Raw genomic sequence first — 18,995 nt, 5'->3', positions numbered from 1 at the left:
AGAGAGATGCACTCTCTGGATAGGGTAATTCTGTGAGTGCAATGGAAACCTTCAGTTCCTCTGGTGTGCCAGTTCCCCAAGCTTGTGGAATTCCTGTGTTTGTGGGCATTGAGAGAAGTGCCACCTGGAGCAGGCAATGGGAGAGCAGGGCTGTCTATGTCATGAAGACCAGAGGCTGGCAGCAGCGGGAAATATTTAGGGAAACACAAATAGAGTTATATATGGCCCTCACTACTTCTGATGGGGATGTTATGTACAGGCCTTTTGGGCCGGGCAATGGCTAGCAGTCTTCCAGAGTCTTCCTCCTTCAAGCACGTAGGAAATCCCTGCCGGTGTTGTTCTTGGGAGGGAGGTTTGGCTATGAGCAGCTTTTCCTGAAAAATCAAAACAGCTCCTCCACGTGGGCCTGGCTTCCAGGGGCAGCTAGGAGCTGGGCAAGCTTCCCCGTGCCTGGGTGTGAGCGTGAAGGTATTGGGGGGAGAGGAGGGTGTCTGAAGGTCACACTGCTGGGAATCCAAACCTCCAAGCCTGATTTACAGCCACGGGGCCTCAGAGCTCCTCCCGCTCAGCCCACAAAAACCCCCAATTTTCTACTCTGTGAGCCAGCACGCTTCAGCGCTGGGAAATGTGATCTAAGCAGCTGCTTTTTCTGGGCTTACGTATGGATTCTTCCTTGAGATGATGGCAGAAAGGAAGAGAAATGGTTCTCGAAAGTGTGCGGAGGAGAACACCAGGGTGAGTCAGGAAACAGCGGCCTGGAATGGGCTGGAGATGCTCCAACCTCCTGTCCTCCTTGGCTTTTGTTCTTACCTTTTTATTTTTTTTCCCTCTTACTAGGACTTCCAAGTAAAATCTTATAGGGAAACCCAACACACTAAACTTAAAAGCAGAACTGCTCCAGGCTCCTGTGGATCAAGGTTCTGTTCCGCCTGTATGAGTTTCCCATGGAGCCTGTGGACCCCTGCTTGGGGGTCTCTGGACTTCGCAGAACACAGACTGGATACCTCTGCTGTGATCTAATGCCACTATGTAACACATGAGGTGACTGATACTCAGGGAGGTGGCAGGAAACCAGGGAGGAGTTGGGGCGCTTAGAGACCCCCTTGGTTTTCTTCTTCTTCCCCTTCTCCTAGTCTGTCTTGGATTCCATGTGGGCCCCGGAAAGACTTTGTCTTGCTTTAGGTTCAGCACCAAGTAAATCTCATTTTCAGCAAGGAAAAAGGCTTTAGAAGCACTAGGTTTACCGTTCAAGGAAATCAACAGTCAGACTGCTAGCCCAACTCCCAGTCCAAAGGGGGGGGGGTGATTCTTCTCTTCAGACCTGGGACCCTAGTTCCCAATCCCCTTGTGCCTGAGTCCCCTTCATGTATGAGCTCTCCAGGGCTGGGCTCCTGCCTTCTTGTTGACATAAAGTGAAGAGAGAATTCACTTTTATTTTTTACACCAGCAGGACCTGCCCTGCCTCTGAGTCTGATCCAGTCATGAGGATGAGTACCCACTCCTGGCTCTTGTCACCCCACGTCTGCCTGAATCTCATTTGCTCCCAACTATGCTGACCACGTATGCTCTGCTTATCACTCAGGACCCAACGAGGGCAGTCTTGCCCCAAACTACTAGCTCCGCTTTTTGTCCAGAGCTGTTCCCATGACAAACTTATGTGCACAAGTGTTTGGAGAAGTGGCGTGGAGGTAGCAGGGTTAACTGTGCTTGGATATTTCAGGCTCTCAGGTCCGTGTAGGAGAGCTGCTCTAAGCCAGTCCCACAGCCCTTCCAACTGTGAGCTCCTAGACTCTCCGTCAGAAGAAGCTCGCTGGACAAGGCTCGTCTGATTCGGTAGACGTCAGATGAGACACACTGGTCTGTTTCCACAGACTGCAGCTGTCTAGCCAAGTCTAGTCATGTCACAGGGATAGCTGAATCTTTTCCCTTTGTCTGGATGCAACAAAATCCATACCAAACCACCACTTGCCAAGAATGCTCCAGGGCATCTCAATACCCTGAGATCTAAACTTCTAGGACCATGTTTTTTGTTTTGTTTTATGTTTTTTTTTCCCCGTGTCCCAGGACTGTGACTATCACCCTGCTGAAGAACAAATCCAGCTCCAGAGAGAGGCACCCTAGATTCAGCACATAGAATCCCAAAGAGGATCCTTGTCTGCCCTACTTTATCTAGCTGCCCCCTCAGAATAACAAGTGCCAGGATTGCATCCCCCTGGCTGCTGCCAGAGGCCAAGAGAGGCCATGAGCTTTTCTCCTGAAAGAGAGAAGCATAAGAGCCAGCTAGGCAGTAGTCTGCACTTCCTCCTCCAGGGCAGCCTAGACTGGTCACAGAAAAAGAATCAGGTCTTTGTGACTAATATAGGTCAGAATAGGCTAGCCTACGGGCCTAAATCTCTTACAACCAAGGAGCCAGACTTCCCAGAGCTCACACCAGCAGCCTCCCTGCTCCCCACGCCACAGGTGGGGAGGCCAGAGAGGAATGTGAACTTATGTAGGTCCCCGAAGTTCCAAGTTGGAACAAGAAGACCCTGGGGTAGTCCTAGCACACTGTTGTAAGAGGTGCAGCTACCTGGGGAAGCGGGGGAAGAGCTGCAGGTAAGGCCCATGGGGCACATCTGCTTCCATCAAAGAACAGAGTACTTCACTAGAAACACCCATTTAGAATATCGATCCTAGCACTGAGATCTTTACATTACGGGGGCTCTGAGGCCAGTATTCCCACTGTGGCAGATAGAAAAGGGGTTCGGAAAGACCACCCACACAGCTTCGGAGAGCCTAGATGGTCCTCTTCTGCCCTGTGACCTTTTCTTCTGTGACCCACCCTTACCATAGACCAAGACGCCATCCCTTCTGGAACCTACCATAGTTGTTCAAAGAAGACACGAGGAACCATGATCCTTTCGAGGAAGCCATGGCTGTCTCCCCCACAATGCCTCAGCAAGGCTGAGGTAAGCGGTGGGTGTGGTACTCGTGGGAAAGCTTTGTTATGGGGGATTGTGAAGATTCATCCTGGGTCTGGCAGGCCCCTGTGGAAGTGCCCTGGAGTAGACTAGCTAAGCGTGGATGCGAGAAGGCAAAACCTGACAGGCTCACTATTCAATCTGTCACTGCTGGTGTCCCACTGTAGTTACTGGGTTATAGAGACATATTGACACACACGCATACACTCACATATACACACACACCAAGAGAGAGAGACAGAGAGACAGAGACAGAGAGACAGAGACAGAGAGAGACAGAGACAGAGAGAGACAGAGACAGAGAGGGAGAGAGGGAGAGGGAGAAGAGGAAGAGGAGGGAGGGAGAGGGAGGAAGGGGGGAGGGAAAGAGGGAGGGAGGGAGAGAGAGAGAGAGAGAGAGAGAGAGAGAGAGAGAGAGAGTTCTAAAACCTTACTAGGGGGTAAATGCTTTAGAGAGTGAGGCTTGGTGGGCCTACCCCTCTGGACCAGCTTAATCTATAGCTAAGTTCTTAACATCGCCATGGCCATGCAAGATCTCACTTCCAGTACCCACGAGGACAATGGGCTTAGTCAGACAGGAGTTCTGGACCTTGGACCATGCACTTTACCTCTCCCAACCCAGGCTTCATCTTCAAAGCACAGTGTGAACACGTCCCCTAACAGACAGCTAGGCTCAACTACATGCCAGTAAGCATTTCCCAGAAGCAGTCAGGCCTCAAGGCCTCCTTTCCGAGCCGGCTTCTGAAGGTCAGGCCTGAGGAGAGAGCACGAGTTAAAGTCCTTGGGGTCTGGAGCGAAGTGGCTACAGAGAGTGACACATGGCCCTCCGGTTTGGCTTTCCAGGCCCCATCTGTGTGATATATTTTACTCTAGAGCAATGGGCTGATGGTTAACAGCTAGGACAAGAGGCAGGGATCCAGGGCTCCTCCCCTAGGTGTGCCCCAAAGCTGCTGACTTAGCTGTTTTATGATTCAAAGTTCCAGATGAAGGAGACAAAACAATTTCTCCCTGTCTTTCCAACCCAAAGCATGCTAACAAAAATTGCTCAGAGTGGACAAAGCTACAGACTCTTTAAAAAGTCTTTCCCACCTCCATGATCTCCTTCTAGCCTCCCGAGTATTCTACGTAACTGACAAGACACGGTTATTTTTATCTCGTGGCGGAGCAGCGTGGGGTCCAGAGAAGTGCCTTGTTTGATGACCCAGGTCACCTGGCCACGGAGGCAAGCCCACAGCACTCTTTACCTTGCTTCATCCACTGTTTGCTGCTTCCTTTCCTTCAACGGAAGCTTGAATACGGGCAGTGAACGTTGCTGCAATCATGTCCAAGCATGTCGGCTCTAGTCCAGTAGTCTTTGCCTTTCATAGCAGAGACCAGACAAGCCCATTGTCACACAGGTGCCTTTTGGAGTAGACCGCCCTGACTCTCCCTGCACCCCCTGCTCTGGGTAGTGCTACCCAGCATCTGAGGACCTGAGACTCAGCTGACCAAAGGACACGTGGTGTGGTCAGTCGGTAGTCTCCCTGTGCTCCGGGAACGATTTCAGGAGAGAATTGATCAAGAGTGGATCGAGAAGTCACTCGGAAAGACAGTATTGAGTGGAGGGGGAATGGGCTTCCCTGCTAATTACGCGCTGTGGGTTTCTGTTATTTTTACCTAGGTCGTCCTAGGCTACAGTTAGAAGGGAGGGGAAGCCTCTTGCCAGGGACTTTGATTCCTTTGCTTATGCAGCCCAGATGCCATGAAGTCAAAACCCATTTGCCAAGCATGTAGTGCTTGAATTTTATTACAATAATCCACAGATACATGATAAAAACAGTCATAGTACCTTTGTGCTCTACGGTGGGTGGCATTTTCAAGTAGAACGGATAAGCAAAGGCTTCAGTTTGGGTTCAGTTGACACAAAGCCATATAGTCCAGAATGCATGCGGCAGTGTCTGTTTCCCAATTCCAGCCCCTCTCACTACCTCAGAGAGAAGGCCTGCCGATAGTTCCTGTTCTAGATTTCCATCACTCTCAGTAGTATGCTCGCTGTTACTTCCTCTTCTATAACTTGTTGCAGCAGTGTGTATGGACCCCCTTGCACGTGCCGAGCTGGGTTAGAAGCACTGGGAAGGCATGTAGTCATGAAGCCCAACTGAAATAGATGAGGGTTCAGTTCGTTTAGAGCAGCTCCTCCTGTGAATCCGGTTATCTAACTCATTTCATCTAGAATCTGTAAGGCACTTTCTCAGGCAGGACCAAGGTGATGGGGAGGAGGTGAACAGACAGAACCTAGGGTATTTCTGAAGGCAGAGAAAGCAGTTAAGATATTGGAAGCGAGGCTTTGGAGTGGCTTGAGAGGTCTGGAAGTTTCTGGACACTGGATCCTGCTGGAGCCACAGTTCTTCAGCGCTGAGGACCCCAAGAAGCCTTTGTTCAAGGGTGACTGGGGCAGCACACGGGGCAGTGACAGCTCCAGAGAGGAACCTGTTCCCCTGGAAGACTCCATCTGGGAGGTTCTTGTGCCCATTAACAATGTATGGAAGCAGAGATTTTGCGATGGAGTGAGGGGTCCAGGTTTTGAGAATGAGATGTAGCACCCAATCGCCAGACATTTCTTTGCTAGACCTCGGCTTTCTTCTTTGTGAACTGGCAATGAGCCTAACTTCCATGAAAATATAAAGAGTAAGCCATGAAGAAATCCATCAACTCTAAAGCACCATCAAGCTATTAGGAGAGTGTATGTGTAAAGAAAGCTTGAATGGGATTCTATAATGTTTTCATTGTGCCTTTCTAAAAATAAATGATTCCTGCCACTAATTAATCACTATAGTAATTCCTATTCATATGCTGGATAATAAAAAAAATCACAGTCATGCTTTCTGGTGGGATGCATTCTTCAGTTGAATAAACTTTGAAATGCTCATGACTGAACTTCCCTCCCGGCTCTGAGTTTGTGCTGCCATACAGTCACTGTGAAAGGAACTCATTGGCTGGCTTAGTCTTTGGGGTAGGATCACAAGTCAAAATGGAGACCCCAAAATACTTCTAGCCTGCTATATAAGAACGCAATCAAAGCAACCCAAAATTCAGTAACAGCATCTTCTGGGAGGACTGTTCAGAAATTAACGTGACCTTCACTGAACCAATTAGGTAATCTCTCTGCTGGCACAGAGATATACACATAAAATTTATGTAAGATGATGAGGGACCGAGTTCTAAAGTAGAAAGATTCTTTTGTGGTGTAGAAAACCCATTAAGAAAGGGGTAATTCTGAAGTGAGGGTTATCTGAGACATACAGCTGGAGAAAGGACAGCTAAACCAGAGTCCTGAAGACTTGGTGGATTAGAAGACAGACCCCTCTCCCTGCAGACAGACCCCTCTCCCTGCAGTGGGAAGCTTACTAAGCACAGAGGGAAGAGCCACAGGCCTGAAGTTTGACGGAAAAAAGCCACAAAGAAGAGGACCAGCACCAGACAGAGCGGAAGCCAGAAGCCCTGAGGTCTGTCTAGTTCTGTAGACAATAATGTCTCCAGGATCCACCTGTGGAAGAAATGAAATGGTCACAAGCAAGCAGACACGGGGCACTTCCCTTTTCTCTTCCACATGTGGGCAGCTTGGGAAGAAAGGCTGATTATAGACTTCCAGAACAGAGACACACGAGCTTCCCCAGAACCAGTTCCGAACTTTGGTTTTATAAAAATATTCATTCATCCATCCATCCATCCATCCATCCATCCATCCATCCATTCACCCAGTGTGTGTGTGTGTGTGTGTGTGTGTGTGTGTGTGTGTGTGTGTGTGTGTGTGTGTCTCTGTGTGTGTGTGTGTGTGCATGTCTACCCCCCACCACATATGAAGATCAGAAGATAACCTGGGGAGTTAGTTCTCCTCTTCCACCATATGCACTTTTGGGGGTTGAACTCCGTTTTCAGTTCCCAGGCCAGTCAGTAAGTGCCTTTACTATCTGAGCCATCTCACCATGCCCTGGGCTTCTTTCGGAATGCCCAAACACCTTCTTATTTCCCCATACCTAGTCAATGAAATCAAGTCTATCCCTGTGCATTATAACTCCAGTGTCTATTTATGGTACTTATTCTCAGAGCACAAAGAACCGTGTGACGTGTGTGTGGGGATTCTCAAGGGCAGTTTAGGTGGGGAAAACTAGCATTCAACTACCAGGTTCTTTTAGGAAGGTGAATCATCCTAAACGACAGGAAAAACCTTGTACCATATTGCAAAAGTGAATGTTTTCTAGGAAGTCATTGCACAGTAATAAGGGGATAAAAGCCTTTGGGTCAGGCTTCAGAATACAAAGCTGAAAGGCTTTATGAGCTAATGCCCACAATCATGGCCACACTGCTGTCTGCTGGGTGAGTGTGCTTCGTTGGCAGATGGCCTGGGGTGAGCCCTGTCATGTGGGGATGGAAACACTGGTCTGTCTTATTGAAAGACTTAGAAGTTAAAGTGGCAAAGCTCTTAGAACAGGGTCTAACTGAAGAGCACTCACACTGTGAAGATACTATTATTACTGTTATTGTTATTATTATTTCATTTCTCTTGCTCACGTTGAAGGAAAGAGCCCAAATATGTTTAAGGGCTTACTCTATGACACTTCTAATTAATATTAATACCTTTTCATAAATTGTCCTTATTAGCTATAGCAGGTTGAGAAGGCAAATGTGAAAAGTTAGCTGACCTTGCTGAGTCAGGACAGAAACCTAGGAAGATCGAGCCCCAAATTCAAATGAGGTATAAAAACACTCCCTTGTACTGAGAACATTCTAGACGAGGCTGGTTGATCCAGTTTTCTGTATCTGTTTGGCTATACCTTCTGATGGATTATTAATGAAGAGCTAAATCCGCATTCTCTTCCTATTGTGTTTACTCTAACACAAAAGGCTTTCCCAGACTGGCAGTGCTGAATTGCCTTGTGTCCCTCAGATACGATTCACAGTTAGTTCGTTGTCGATGGAGACAGAGACAGATAGTAGACAACAGAAGTGGAAGGAATAGCATCTTAGCAGCTGCTTCATGGTCCTCTGGGAAATGAAGCAGTGACTGGGACTGGAGAAAATCCACCTGACAGGTTTAGTCAGTGAAGACTTCACTCTTACACTGTGGAGGACATATTGGTCATAAAGCCTTTTCTATCTATCTATCTATCTATCTATCTATCTATCTATCTATCTATCTATCTATCATCTATCTTTCTATCTATCTATCATCTATCTTTCTATCTATCTATCTATCTATCTATCTATCTATCTATCTATCTATCTATCTATCATCTATCTATCTATCATCTATCTATCTATTATCTATCTTTCTATCTATCTATCTATCATCTATCTTTCTATCTATCATCTATCCATCTATCCATCATCTATCTATCTGTCTATCTATCTATCTATCTATCTATCTATCTATCTATCTATCATCTATCATCTATCATAAGACCCAAGATAACTTAGGAACACCCTCTTATTTTGATACTTGGCTGAGGCCCAGGGGCTGGTTTTGAACTTGGGTCTTTTCTTGTTCAGTGCTGCCGTCTCTAATGGTGAAAATAAAATCAAGCTGGGCAGTGGTGGTGCACACCTTTGATCCCAGCACTCAGGCAGAGGCAAAGTGGATCTCTGAGTTTGAGATTAGTCTGGTCTACAGAGTGAGTTCCAGGACAGCCAGAGCTATTCAGAAAAATCCTGTAAGGAGAAAAAAAAAAAGAAAGAAAAGAAGAGAAAAGAAAAGAAATGGAAAGGAAAGAATATCAACAGTAGAAACAGAATAAATATCCAGTGTGGTAGAACACGCCTGTAATTCTAACATGTAGGAGGCTCTGGCAGGAGACTCCTCAGTTTGAGGCCAGCCTGAATTGCACAGTAATGTTTCAAAACAAAATAACGAACAAACAAGGTGAGTAACTTTGAAAGTAAAAAAACTACTATGTACATCTTTCAGAAGTGTAGGTGAGGGATGTGGTCTGTTCTGGGACTGCTTGTCTTATAGTCATATATTTATTTAGCTCTGTAGGAAGGCTCAGACTCTAGCCAGGTATAGTGGTGCCCTCCTGGTGTTCCATATTTCAGAAGCAGAGAGAAGAGAACTAGTCTGCTTCAGGCCAGCCACGGCTACTTGGTGAGTTTGAGACTAGCCTGGGTTCAAGAGATCCTGTTCTCGAAAGAAGCAAACAAACTAACCAAAGAGGAGAAAGCTTCAGACAACACCCTCTGACAGATTAAAGGAACTGAAGGCCTGTCGGCGCTGCGGGCTGTTGCCGTACCATCTGTAGCCACCCCAAAGTAGTTAAGTGTTTCATCAAGGGGATGAGCGTGTAGGTCAGAGTTAAAAACCACTTTGCATTTGACCTCAGACTTCGCTCTACCCCGCGCGGCTTTGATTCAAATAGGAAGTGCTTCTAGGAACTTCTGACCCTGTGCGCTCCCTGGTAGCAATTTGAAGGCTTCATTCTTGGCTTATGTGAGGGGCCAGTTCTGCTGCAGGGCTCCCAAGGAAGCAGGCAGCGAGGCCCATATCCTGCCTTTGTTTTCCGCTTTCTAGGAAAAAGTCTTTGAGAGCCGAGCATGGCGATATCACTCTAGCCTCATCTGTTCTCAGTCTTGACTAGAGGGTTGCTGAGGAACAATGTTCCCTCTGTAGGTTGCCTAGCCAACTAACCCTTTATCCTGAGTAATCTTCCATAGCAGGCTTGGCCGGGGGCCCTCATTAATTATGTTCAGAAACACTTAGATGTGCCATTTTTCTATCCATCAAAACTGGGGTTTCTGCATTCACTACATTTCCTGCCCTAGATCTCTGTGTGAACACCCCCCTCCACGTTTCACTGGGCTTTAAATTTGGTTGCAAGATTCAGTGGAGCAGGGGAGAATTGTCTTGGCTCTTTGGGGATATGGAGTGGGAGAGAGTTAGCTCAAATTTCATGTCACAGTAGAATGGGCACAGTAGAAGGACGATTGGGAACGTATTCAGAGCAGAGAAGTGATTGAACAATGCTGGCCCAATCACCATGATGACCCGATAGCAATGTTCATGGTTGTCGCGGTAGTCTAATACTATACAAAGTACATCTCTGCCAGCAGGTGCAGGGGCTTAGAAGCCTGAAGAGTTCTAGAATTAGTCTTCTGAACCATTGCACTGATTCAGGTTCAAGTTGAATTTCTGTGCTGGAAACCTGTAGAAGAGTTTGACCTGGGACATTCTGGGGTATTTCGTTCTTTCCTGGATAGTCCTCACTGGGGGCTCTGCAAACCTCAAGTATCAGGTGTATCTTCCATGCTCCCTTCCGCCCCGAGTCTTCTTCCTTTTTTCTGCATGTAATCTTTACCACGAGCTTCTCCCTCCTCACACACCTTTCGAGTCAAAGACTTGAGATGTATTGCTGAATTTGGCTTCTCTTTCCCCCTCCCACTCAACTGTAAATCATTAGGCCGTCAGGCCACTTTGCTTCCCCCGCCGCTCTCCTAGCTGACCCTGGACCAGGTTTGCAGTCCGCTAACCCTTTATTATTTTCCCCACTCTCTTTTCCCACCCATAAATCCCTTATAGTTGTTCCAGAGACACCTTTCCGCAAGGCAGTTCTGCTCATTGACCTCTTCTCGGGACCCGTGGTCAACCCCTGCTGCTGCCCCTTGGCATGTCACTTGGGGTACACACTGAGCGATCCACATCTACTTAGCTGCTTCTAGCTATACTGGTTTTTTCCCCTCCTATTACTTCTGGTTTACTTGTTCTGTCCTCCTGGAAATCTCTTCTCCCCTAACTCTATTTTTCAGAATCTTCAAGTTTCTTCTTAAGTCATACTCCATTTATAAAGATCTATTCATTTATTCAATAAGTGCAAAGCACTTGCAATATACCCCGAAGATCATAGCTGGACCCTGTTCATTGTTATGCCACTTCTAAAGAGGCCATCCCTAAGTCCCTAGATGTAAGTTCACACCATCCTTTCCTCCGTGACCTGGCCTCATTTTAACTTAAATGACATGTTCTTTTTCTTCAAAATCCATAACACAACTCAGCATTAATATTTATATTCACTTGTTTAAAAATTGCTACTGCAAGAGACTATGAGAGAACGTCTGTCTTCATAGCTATCTTTCCCCTTTCCACTATGTCTAGGATTTAAGGAACAGCCAGGCATGAGAAAATGGGTATGCAAAGGCATGCAGGAAGTAAAGGCCCTTGACAGTCTTCACGGTTAAAATGAACTCTGTCCTCTGTGCTTAAAGAGCCTTGTATCTCCGTAAAGATATGTATAAGACATCGTTTGTGGTAAACTGCCATCCTTTAGGCCAAGGAATTATACCTGGGTAGGCCATAACTTTTTCATTTTATTAATCGGCCCAACAATGAATTTTAGAAGTAGGCCCTGGGCATGCAGTGACACACGAACACCTCAGTTTCTGCATCTGGAAGGGTTGGCATAGCCATGGATGACAGTAGAACCCAGGGAAAAGGGTGGAACTGAGTATGCCTGAGTGTATATCAAAGCTGGACTTCATCCTGGAATATGTTGTATTTCTACTGCTGTCTCCTCTGTAGGTCACTGCAGGGACCAAGGTACCACCTTCAGAGCATCCCATAGGAACTGCAGGAAAACACGGTCAACCTTCCATTCTATTTCCCTGATGCTTGGACACAAACTGTTCCCCAGGCTAACAGACTGCTGCCAGTTTTGGGCTGTTTGACCATGTTCTAGTCTGAGCTAATTTTGTATGTAAAATTGCCTAAGAGTGAAGATGAAATCTTTGACTGAAGCCCAAATATATAAATACCATTGCATTTCCTTCCTCCCCAATTTTGCAATCGTCCAAAAAAACTGTTCATGTTGGGTAGTATAATTAGTTATTTATACCCCCTCATGTGGTCTATTGTTCAGAATTAAATTGTCTGCTATAGAGGATTTCTCTTGCAAGGCTTATTCTATCAGTTTGTTGCCTGCTGGAAGCTGTTTGTAAATATGTCCTCGTGAAACCCTTTGGGATATGTCTGAACATATCCAGGGACTGTGGGGGAAAACAGTTCAGTCTCTGTAGGCCTCTGATGTCTGGTACCCTTTGTTTGAAGGCCCAGGCAATTAGAAGGAACACAAAAATAGTAACAGGGAGGTAGAAATGGAAATTATCTTGGAGATCGAGTTACTAGATTCTAGTGACTCAGTTTTGCCCAAAGAGGAAGTCAATCTCCAGGAAGGGGAAGTGAAACAGCCTCACACACAGCCTCTTGTGGGTAAGGAGCAGGCAGAACCCTCCTCAGCTGAAGCCTCTGAAGCCTCTCTCTATGAAGCTGGCTAGCATAGAATGCACATTTCTCCAAGGTCTTTCTGGACTTGATATTGTTTCCCCCATAACTACATGGTCCCAGAATGCTCTACTCGGGCCCTCATGTTGCTGCTTCTGCCTGCTGTCAAATGGGTTGGCCGTTAGCCATATTGATGGGTTTCTGTTATCACATCACAATTCAGCCTTCTTTCTTGTCATGTTGAAGTCTGAGGCAAGAGGTCTCCAAACTTTTCTATGAAAAGAAACTGATTTTTGAGGGAGGACCCGAGGAGCTCTGCTTCAAGGGAGCTACAGCTGTTGGGCCTCAGGACAGGTTCTCCTGGTGAATGCGCCCCCATGCACATTTGGAAGGGATGGGTGCTGTTGCTGCTGGGTAATTTCTATAAATGCCGCTAGGTGCCCTGGTTGATGGTGCTGGTTGAGCTTTGTTGGTCTGCCCAGATAAAATCCATAAATTTTATTGTGTAGAATTTGTAGCGTTAAGCTTTGACCGTTAGCAAATTCTCTCTCTCTCTCTCTCTCTCTCTCTCTCTCTCTCTCTCTCTCTCTCTCTCTCTCTCTCTCTCTTCCCCCCCACCTCGTGTGTGTAAGTATGTATGAATGCAAGATCCCAATTCCTAAATAGAAATGGGATGGGACTTTCCGGCCAGAAAGGTCAGTTAGGGAATGGCTGGCCAAATGACTGAAAGAAACCAGAAGTTCTCCTTCCACATATGTGTGGGCATCAGCATACAAACCCTCTGCCAAGGTCCTACTGGAGCCAGACCAGTTCCCATGCTTGGAACTACCATGCACGGTAGCCAACATTGGAGCACTTAAAAGACATTACCTCCCTATGTTTTTATTCATAAAATCCCCAGATTTTTCTACAGTGACAGATATTAATAAAATGTATTAGATTTTAAATATTTACTACTTTTATGCCTTTATTTTAAATTATTAAATAGTAATCATACAGAAAGGCTATAACAGATGCCATGTATTTATCATCAGGAAGAGCAGATGCTCACAGTTTTTCTTCTTTGCCTCAGATCTCCATTTTCCTGAAGGAAATCAAACATAACACACAGACTTAGAGCCCCCTCTTTCCGTGTCCCCGTCCTCTCCTTGGCACCTCGCACCGTCTACACAGGAGATAGCTTTCCTGAATATGGTGACATCATCCCGATGAATGGCTTTGTACTTTTTCCCCCCAACCTACTGTATCCATAAGCAAGTTTATTGTGCTGCTCATTGGCTTTTGTAATTAGAGGTGAATAAGACACGTCTATCCTCTTCTGAACCCCTAGATTTGTTGTAATCTCTGTTCCTTTCTACCTGGATTTTGCTCTAAGCCCTGGTTTTTATGTTCTTCTCCTGATGATCTACCTTCCCAGTCTTATCCTCCTAGCTAAAGTCTGGTCTGTCTTTGCTAGAAACCGGGTGGACCCTGCTCTGATGATTCAGCACTGCGTGAGCTTCCTACCTTGGGTATTTCCAACACCAACTCGTGTGCCCTGGTCCCTGGCTGGGACAGCCTCCCAGGCCCTGGGACTGGATCTGTGAGCTCATGGAGTTGTTCTTGTTGGGTTTGAACTGTTTCGTTCAGCATTCCCACACTAATGGAGAGAGTCAGTACCCATCCTGCCTTACCTATTCTGCTTGAATTCTCCAGGTTGGAAGCCAACACTCTGAGAGAAGAAAGCATGTCAAAGACATCTAGGACTAAAAGGGCAGGGCAGAAAAATATAGTGAAGATGATTGATAATATCTCACATTCTCAAGTTATATAATCTGAATGGTGTGATCTAAAATAGCACACACCACATTCAAAATGTCTTCTACAAAATAATATGTGAATGTTCATATAGCACCTACTATGTGTTGTAGTATGTACATTTTATTTTGTTCATTTCTGTTCTTGGGGGTTCAGATTCACCTTAAACTTTCTATAAAAGTAATAGTCGACCTCAGGCTCCCCATCCTCCTCCCTTCACCTCCCAAACGCTGGGATTGCAAGCATGCACAAACATGCCTAGCTTTTTTTATTCCAAAATTTTCACAGATGAGAAACAGAGGCATACAGAAACAGTGTGCTACAAGGAAGCCCTCTGGGACCCTCCTGGTTATCCCTGGTCTCTTTGGAGCACTCAGTCTCCCGGTTTTCCCTCTTTAGTCTGCTATCTTTATTTTGCCCCTTCTTTGATTGGGTTGTGTTCTCTTAACACTGGCCATCATGCGGTGTGGCGAATGTGCTCTTCCCATTCCTAGGTGGGTTCTACTTTTTGTTTCTAAAACTGGGAATTGTTGTCATCTCTAAGTGTCTAAAAATTGAAATAGAAATTTATGCCCTGGCAATGCTGCAGCAGGCATGGGCAGCCCATGTGTGGCGGTTCTGTTGAACTTGTCCATATTGGGTTTCATGGTCTAAGTTCATGAGGATGACTGACCAGATCTCTTCCTCAAGAGGGCACCCTATCTCATTACAGATGGTTGTGAGCCACCATGTGGTTGCTGGGAATTAAACTCAGGACCTTTGGAAGTGCAGGCAGTGCTCTTAACCGCTGAGCCATCTCTTCAGTCCCCTAGATTATGGTAATTCCCCCAGGAAGCACTGTGTTCTTTCTACCACGACTGCATTTCCTCCTGAATCCTCATCCCACCTCTAGGCTTCTGCTTCTGGATGCTTTACGACACTTGGCGCTTTGTGCTAGTCAAAGCGAGTACCAGGTTTCCCTGGTACTAGATATCTGTATATTAATAGCAGGTCCATACTTGCTTATTGTTCCTTTGAAGGTATGGACATTATTTACCTCTACATATCAAGTTTGATCACACATGTTTAATGCATGATATTTGCTAAATCAGTGCACTAACTACAAAGTTAATATTGTAGTTTGTGAGCCATCTTACAGAGCCCCACGTGTTTTTCGTATACAATATTCAAATTTAATCTTGGGGGAATTCCATTCTAAGAACAAGAAAAACACACAGAGGCTATTTAGTGAGCATGGTCTCTCTCTCTCTCTGATAGGCTTTATTCTTGGAGGTCCCTTTATATACGTTTCATCTTCATCCTACTGACTAACTATGAGCCAGGCATGTCTTTCAGCCCTTTACATTTAAACTCATTTCATCCACATAGTTCCAAAGTGGGTACTATTGTTATCCTCTTGAACTTTACGGAATCGAGACACATAAAACCTTAAAAGTGTATCCAAGACAAAAAATAGAATTCAGACCCTCAATTGGGTACTCCTATTGAAGACACTCTCTGAGCCCTCTGTTCCTTCCTGAGTCAGCCCTGAAGCTCTGCCTCAATAAGGCATGCTATGTCCATTTCCACAGAGAACAAAGCCAAGACCTGGACAGATTGAACAGTGCTTATTGCAGATCAGAGCGGCACCTGGACTGGTACGAGAACACTCACATTCGCCTGTTTTCAGAGAAACGCCACCACTGCCAGCTTAGACACATACAGTACTGCGCTGCCATGTGAGATTTTTATCATTGTAGTTCTTCATTTGCTGTGTTCAAAGGATTGGATGGAACTGAGTGGATATTGGGGAGGGTGGGTACGTACAAAGCCCGCAATCTAGAACTTGTAAGCAGCAAGTGAAAAGCAATTACAATAATCTCTACCCCCAGTTTCTGTTTCTTTCTGTACGCGACTCGACGCTGCCTCTTGATCCGTTGGCACTGATGGAAGTCCTGGAGTGGCCAGTGGGAAGGAGGTTAGGTCCAAGATGGTCAGCAAAGGGGAGGTGGCACTGGTTGGTACAGGTGATGCAGTGGACTCACTTTTTAAAGTCAGACGCACTGACTGAGTTTAGAGACTTTCACCTAGGGAAAGCAACAGCTCTCTGAGCCCAACGCAGACAAGAATGGGAGATGGGGATGTGGAAGACCTAGAGGGGGAAGGCTGGGGGCCAGAGAGCAAATACCCAGGTTGCTTCCATCAATCTTTCTCTGTGACTGAGTGGGCTTACAATTTGACCTAAGAAAGAAATGTATTGACTTCATCCCAGGATCCAGTCAGGCCTGTTTTGGGCTCTCTCCACAGACACTCATCGTCAGATGACTGTGAGCCAGTCAGTTCCTCCCTGCAAGACTCCATTTCTGCAAGGACTCCATCAAATGGGAACATGGCTTGATGGGGCTTATGCAGACTGGAGTAGGTCATCCAGTCATGAAAAGTCTTGGCTAACTGTGGCTATGAACCCAAGGTGGACATAAGATGCTGACATGGAAGAATGGCTATGTTTTGCCCCCTCTGTAGTTCCTCATCTGGGTTTGTGCTGGCAGAGCCTTATGGGATTTACTCACACAGCACACCGGGAAATGGGCACTTTCCAGCCCAGCCTGTTCCCAGATCGCCTAACTGCCGGCTGGCTTCAACTGGATTACTGGGAGGACTGGGTCTAGGGGGTACAATGGGTAGGTGTCACACCTGGGGAGAAACGGTACTCTTAAGTGCCATGCTGTGCCAGAGGTTCGGATCTGGAGACTTCAGACTCCAATCTGATCAGACAGAGAAAGGGGCTGACAGGACCTCAGACTTCCCTTTGGCCTCACACTGACTCCCTGGCTCTCCCACAGACACTTCTCAGACGATGTCCCTGCCTCCATTGCTCCAGCTGTGAATGTAAAACAAGACCCTCCTTTTAAAGATTTTGAGAAGGCCTAGGACTCTCCCATATACTCGGTGAGATTACCAAAGAGTGATGAGGAGGTTTGAGAAGTCTCCTGGTCTCTGTCCTGCATGCCTGGGCTCAAATCCTTTTAAGCCAGTTCTGGAATCCTCTGGGTGGTGGAGCGCACAAGGATTCCTGTGTGTCAGTAAGCCAGCGTGCGTGACAGAGGGCTTTTAAATGAATCACTTTGTATCTAGCAGGGCCGCACCTGCTCCTCAGCCTCGAAAGGCAGTGGGAGCAACAAGATCATTCAAAAGCGCCGCTTTCCATTCAGGTCTATAATTAGCTCGCAGGCTGCTCACCCCTGGAGCTGCTGGGGTGGGAGTGGGGCAGCCTCGAGGGCGGAGTCGAACCCCTAAGCCCGCCCCTCGGATTCCTCCTCGGGCCGTCCCGCCCCGTCTCCTGCACCCCACCCCCAGCTTGCGGGGCTCCGCGGGGCAGGATTCCAGAAGGACAGGACCTATCCACCCTCATCGGGCTCATCTCCTGCTAAGAAGCCCCTCGAGGGATGCGACTCCCGGGAAGCTGCTCTATTTAGAGAGTCGTCCCCCTTACCCGCCAGCCGGCTTCTGCGTCCTGCCCTCGCGGCTACCGCCCGCTCACCCCGCCCAGCTCTCCGGGCCCCTCCCAGCCACCTCTCCCTCTTTGTCGCATTACATAGTAATCTGAGATGCATTGGACGAGCTCCAGGGAACAGAATGTACTTGGCAGAGGCGCGGGGCTTGATGTCTGCAAAATGTCGGAAACTCAGCCAAGAGCTGCTAACTGGGTCATTAACCTCCAAAAGCGAAGCGAGGGCTGTAGGCCCTCTCTGCCTCCCTTCATCTCGCCAATAAAAGTGCCTCAGTGTGAAGGGAAGAAAAAGCCCAAGGTTGGCTGCTTTGATTTCTAGGCACTGAAGGCAGACCAGTCTCCCCACTGTCCGCGCCCCAGCTCCTCCCGCTGCCTCTGCTTGGCACCAGGAGTTTACAAGTGGCCCTTTAAAGGTCCAGGAATCCTGCAGGACCAAACTACAGCGTCTGTGGAGATGTCACCCGCAGCCCTTCCCTACCGCACAGCCTTAGACCCATTTTCTAGGGCTGCGAGGAAATAATAAGAGAGGGGGTAAGGCTGGAGGTGGGATGTAGAAGAAAGTTCTGAAGAAGCCCTTGGACACTCTTCTACTCCGTCCCTTCCCCTCTTTCCCTCTATCCTTTCAGAGAGCTGGATGGAACGTTTTTTTTTTTGCGTTCCATATACGGGGCCTGGTTGATATGTGCTTGTCGCAGCTGTCAATCATCTCTCTGCTCTTCAATTCCTGTTACTCGCTCCTAACCTACTTCACCAACAGCGAGGTCTTACGGACCAAAGGAGAAAGTCCCTCTGTAATCCCGTGACCCTTCAGGTCTCCGAAAGCCCCCAAGGTCTAAAGGGAGGCTGAACGCGCTGGGAGGCAAGAGGAGAGGTCTCACAAGGATGCTTCTAAGGTGAAATATGTAAAAGGAGAGAGCCCCTCAAAGCCACCTCTTTCAGTTTTCTGGGCTTCTTGGACTGCCAAAATGGTACATCCTGTGAAAATCCAAACCCACTTCTCCAGTGGTTAGCGAGAGAAAGTGCTTGGAAGTGACCAGAGTGGTGGCCGCTTCCTCAGACGACCCTTACTGAGGGAGGGCGAGGACCACTGGCCTGGGGAAACCAGCGGTGGCTGGTCACAAAGCAAACCCTGGGCAGGAATCGCTGGTTTGGTCAACGATGCTTAGAAACGGAGGATCGTTTGTCCATGTCGGTGTCTGGTAATTAGAACCGAAACCGACCTGGCCCTGGACCTCCTTCTTGTCATTCTTGCCCTGGTCTACTGCAGTCACATCAAATTGACTCTGCCTTTCTCTGAGCATCCTACAGAGGACCTGAGCCTCCTGATACTCTCTGCCCTTGATGGGCTCCATTTGACTTCTTATTACCACAAGTTCAATGCCCCTCTAGCCCTCAAATGCCAGCTCAGGTGCCCACACCTCTATCTCGCTTTCTTTTTCAGTTCTTCCTAGAGATTTTTTCCCTTCTAATGTCTCCGGATAGCCAGGCAGGCTTGGGTTATGTC

The 18,995-nt window shown here is 47.2% G+C and overlaps 2 long non-coding RNA genes across 2 annotated transcripts; one reads left to right on the top strand and one right to left on the bottom strand.

Annotated features, from left to right (window-relative positions):
• The first annotated feature begins 842 nt into the window (after nucleotides 1-842).
• Nucleotides 843-5,853, top strand: LOC146895604 (uncharacterized). The gene is made up of 3 exons (XR_015736689.1): nucleotides 843-1,041; nucleotides 1,448-2,948; nucleotides 4,069-5,853. It is a non-coding gene; the product is annotated as an uncharacterized LOC146895604 (long non-coding RNA).
• Nucleotides 5,854-13,139: 7,286 nt separating this feature from the next.
• LOC125413199 (uncharacterized) lies at nucleotides 13,140-17,517 on the bottom strand. Its single transcript, XR_007235882.2, has 4 exons — nucleotides 17,474-17,517; nucleotides 15,867-16,067; nucleotides 13,878-13,949; nucleotides 13,140-13,288 (listed from the first exon to the last, which is right to left on the bottom strand). It is a non-coding gene; the product is annotated as an uncharacterized LOC125413199 (long non-coding RNA).
• Between the last annotated feature and the right edge of the window lie 1,478 nt (nucleotides 17,518-18,995).

Source organism: Myodes glareolus, chromosome 2 (assembly GCF_982192425.1).
Source record: "Myodes glareolus chromosome 2, mMyoGla1.1, whole genome shotgun sequence".
NCBI lineage: Eukaryota > Metazoa > Chordata > Mammalia > Rodentia > Cricetidae > Myodes > Myodes glareolus.
Note: the sequence above shows the minus strand (reverse complement) of the source record. Positions and strands in the feature narration are given on the sequence as shown.